The sequence below is a fragment of the Trachemys scripta genome, chromosome 5 (assembly GCF_013100865.1).
Source record: "Trachemys scripta elegans isolate TJP31775 chromosome 5, CAS_Tse_1.0, whole genome shotgun sequence".
Lineage (NCBI taxonomy): Eukaryota > Metazoa > Chordata > Testudines > Emydidae > Trachemys > Trachemys scripta.
The window spans coordinates 127419088-127423792 of NC_048302.1; positions in this window are offsets into that span (position 1 = coordinate 127419088).

Here is a 4705-nt window from a genome sequence, read left to right on the forward strand (position 1 = left end):
CTCGTACTGGCTTTGCAGTTGATAGAGACTCTCCCTCCCACTGGCACTGCCAGAGATTCCGGGGACTGAGTCATCACAGTTTGCCCAGAGGAGTCTGGATAAAGAGAGAGGGTGGGAAGGGAATGAACAATGACACAATGCTGGAGATGACACGTGTTCAGATACTGAAACACAGTTTGAAATTTCCAATGTGAATTTATACTAAAATACAACAGTAGAATATTAATTAAATAAGTCGGACTGGCAGCATTTCTGATCTGTCACGCTGATGTGTGACATTTTCAAAAATTGTATTTACTAATTTCTTACCCTGAATCCAGAGAACCAGCAGCCAGAGAAGGGGCGTGTGTGAAATCATCTTTCCAGACCGTGGTTGGAAAAGCTCGTTCATAAGTGAGCCGTGGAAAATGAAATGTTTATATGTGCTCAGCAGCTCAGTGAGGACACCTCACCCCTATGCAAAATGCATGTAAATTTACTGCACTTTTAGTTTCAGCCCAGAGATTTGAAATGTTCATATTTGGCTTATTTCCTGCTGCTCTTCTATTTTACAATGATATTGTGTTTTCCTAGATTCAGATGCTATATATACAGATGTCTTTGCAGATCTTGCTTATATTTGACCAGATCTGACAGATCTCTCCTAAATATTCACTTGGGCTGTGCCACCGGAGTCTGGGCATGGGCCTTCATTTTACCCTGTCCCTCTGAACACACTCTGGATGTCACTGATTTCATGCCCTAGGAAGGCACCTTGTCTTTCTTAGACAAAGCAGGGATTCCCAAATGGCTGGGCTTCCCCACAACATCACCCCCAAGGTGTGTCTATTAGCCTGAGAGCTCTCGCTATAGAAGAGCTAAAGAACCCAGGGCCTCATTTACAGATGTGCTGAGCACCAGCATCTCCAGTACAAGTGAATAGAAGCTGTAGGTGCTTGGCCCCTATATAAGAATGGCCATACTGGGTAAAACCAATGGTCCATCCAGACCAATATCCTGTATTCTGACAGTGGACAATGCCAGATGCTTCAGAGTACAGGAACAGAACAGGGCAATTTATTGCGTGATCCATCCCCTGCCTTCCAGTCCCAGCAACTGGCAGCTAGAGGCTTAGGGACACTCAAATCACAGGTTTGCCTCCCTGAACTTCTTGACTAATAGCCATTGATGGACCTGTCCTCCATGAACTTATCTTCTTCCTTTTAGTACCCCATCATAATTTTGGACTTTTTTTGTTTTTGTTTTTAAACCTGCTGCCTATTAATTTCATTGGGTAACCCCCCTGGTTCTTGTGTTATGTGAAGGGGTAAATAACACTTCCTCACTCACTTTCTCCACACCAGTTATGATTTTATAGACCTCTATTACATTCCTCCCAGATAATCAGGCTCTATGTCAGATGCATGCAGCTTCAATCCAGTATGGAGCGAATCGTCTGGGTGCTAATCATCTTGGCCTTGACAGTTCCTCCTCTCCTCTCCTCTCCTCTCCTCTCCTCTCCTCCCTTTTCCTTTTTTCACCTTCCTTCAAAAATGTTATCTCTTTCCATTATAATCTTTCCTGTTCTATCCAAGGGCCATGGAAGATAGTACTATCAATATTACACAAATGTGACAGAGGATATGAAATCAGTGCTATATCCACTGCCACTATACCAGGCTGGAACCGCCGTAGGGCAAGAAGAAGCTTAATAGATAATGGGTTTAGGAGCTTTTTCAGACATTTGTTGGTACCAGGCTATGTCAGCAGTAACACGCGAACTGGCTTTGCAACTGATAGTAACACTTTTACCTTCACTAACTGAAAGGGATGCTGGGGACTGAGTCATCACAGTCTCTCCACTGGTGTCTAGAAACATAAAATCTGCGCATGCCACATTTTTAAAATGTAAATTTCACATGATTATTGGTGCTAGGAATTGTGTCCCACACCAGATAAACCCACCTGCCTTTTTAAAACTTCATCTTTTTGTTCTTTCTTACTCTGAACCCAGAAAAAGAAAAGAAAAGACATATGTATGGAATCATCTTGACTCTTCTGGGTGACAAGAAGCTCAGAGCCCTGCAGTGAAATCTATAATACAACCGGGTAGAGTTATAACCCCACTCAGAGCAGTGAGGAAATGGCACTTTGCTGTGAAAATGCAAAGAGACCAAGCTATGTAAATTGCCTCTGAGTTTCAGGGTAGTCTGGAAATGTTTCTTTTCTTAAACCACCCCCTCCCAGGGGCTATTTTAAAATAAGCCCAGAAAAATTACAACACAATCGTGAGAAAGGACATGGAAGTCCTTTTAGGTTTAGCTTGGCATGTTTCTAATCAGAGGGCTCCTTTCTACAAACAGACAAGTTCATTCTTTAATGTGTACACATTATTAAAGATACTGTACAACCCAAAACATTCAGCTCCCCCCAGCAGCTCCAGGACAGTAGAATCATTGGAGAGAAAGGTAGAAAATTTCAATAGGAATTTTAGCCTCTCTTACGCCTTTGCATGGTGTCCAGTGCTCTGTCCAATCCAATTTTGAATAGTGGAGCTCTTTGTCATTATAGGGCAGATTTTCTAATTTTTAAATTGTTCTCTTGGCTCTTCTCTGAACCATCTCCAAACAACATCCTTTTTGAAGTGTGGCTACTAGAACTGGAGACTAGTCCAGCAGTGGTCACTCCAGAGTCAAATATGGAGGTAAAATAACCTCCCTACTCCTACTTCAGATTCCCCTGTTCGTACATCCCAGAATTACTTGAGCTTTTTTGGCTCCAGCGTCACACTGGGAGCTCATGTTCAGCTGATTATACATTTAGCCATATTAAAATGTGAATTGTTTGCTTGTGCCCAGTTTACTTAACAATCCAGATCACTCTGTGTCAGTTGCCTGTCCTCTACATTATTTATACTCCACCAGTTTTTGTGTCATCTAACCTTTATTAGTGATGATTTTATGTTTTCTTCCAGGTCATTGATAAAAATTAAAAATAGCAAAGGGCCAAGAACCAAGCCCTGTGAGACCCCACTGGAAAAACACCCCCTCTATGATGATTCCACAATATACAGTTGCATTTTGAGACCTATCAGTTAGCCAGTTTTTAATCCATTTAATGTATGCCATGGTAATTTTATACAGTTCTATTTTTTTAAATCAAGATGTTTTGCGGATCCAGGTCAAATGCCTTACAGAAGTCCAGTTACATTATAACATAATTACATTTATCAACCATACTTGTTATCACATTAAAAAAAAAAAGATACCAAGTTAATTTGACAGGAGCTATTTTCCACAAACCCATGTTGATTTGCATTAATTACATTACCTTCCTTTATTTTTTATTAATCAAGCCCTGTATGAGCTGCTCCATTATCTTGCATGGGATCGATATCAGACTCACAGGCCTATAATTACCTGGATCATCCCTTTTACCCTTTCTAAAAATTGGTACACATTGGTTGACTTCCTGTCTTCTGGAAATTCCCCAATGCTACAACACTTTTTGAAAATTCAACATTAAGGGTTCAGCAATCTCCTCAGCCAGCTCTTTTAAAACTCTTGGATGGAAATTATCTGAACTTGCTGATTTAAAAATGTTTAACTTTAGTAGCTTCTGTATAACATGTTTCTGAGATACTAGTGGAATGGAAAGTGTTATTAACATATAATGAAATGATATCATCTGTTTTCCCCAAATATGGAACAGAACTATTTATTGAACCCTTCAAACTTTTCTGTATTATTACTGATAATTCTACTATTTCCATCTAGTAATGGACCAATATTATTCTCAGAATTCTTATTGTTCCTAATATATTTAAAAAAAACTTGCTTATTGTCCTTAACTGTGGTGACCATAGATTTCTAATTATATCCCTTTGATTCTTTTATTAATTTTCTACAAGTCCTAACTCTGATTTATAGTCATCAGCTCCTTACTTTCTATTTGTTATATATTTTTATTTATTTTTTTTATAGTTGCGTTCAATTCCCCCTCTAAAACAGGCCAGTTTTTTAAGTAGTGAAGCCTTCTTTCTCAATTGTAGGATTCTGACTATATGGGCAGCTAGTAAGGTGTTCTTAAATGATTCCCAATGATCATTCATATTTTTCTGATTAAATTCTTCCTCTCACCTGATTTGTCTCATAATGGTATTCAGCTTTGTGATATTGGCTCTGTTAAAGTACCAAGTGCATATATAACCGATCTGGACTTTATTCTGCTTGAACATTATAAATATGATCAATTCAAGATCACTTCTCCCTAAGCTACTGTACATTTTTAGTTTTGTGCTCCACTCCTCATTATCTGTTAAAACGAGGTCTAGTAAAGAATTCCCCCATGTTGGCTATAACGGTTTTTAACTTTAAGAGATTAAACGTGTTACTATGGTTGGTTGCAATGCCGCCTGTCCTCTTCCTCCCTAAGACCATTGAATGGCCATTTACAGCTGTTGTCTCCAGTTCCTCTTCTCCAGCTCCCATCTGATCTGGTTTCTGCCCTTTCCGCTGCATAAACTGCTCTCCGCCTTTTCCTGGCCCAATCTCCATGCCCGTAGTCCTTGATTTCTTGGCTGCATTTGGCAATGTTGATCTCACACACATCATAGAAATCTTGTCCTCCCTAAAAAGCAACAGAGGGTCCTGTGGCACCTTTAAGACTAACAGAAGTATTGGGAGCATAAGCTTTCGTGGGTAAGAACCTCACTTCTTCAGATGCA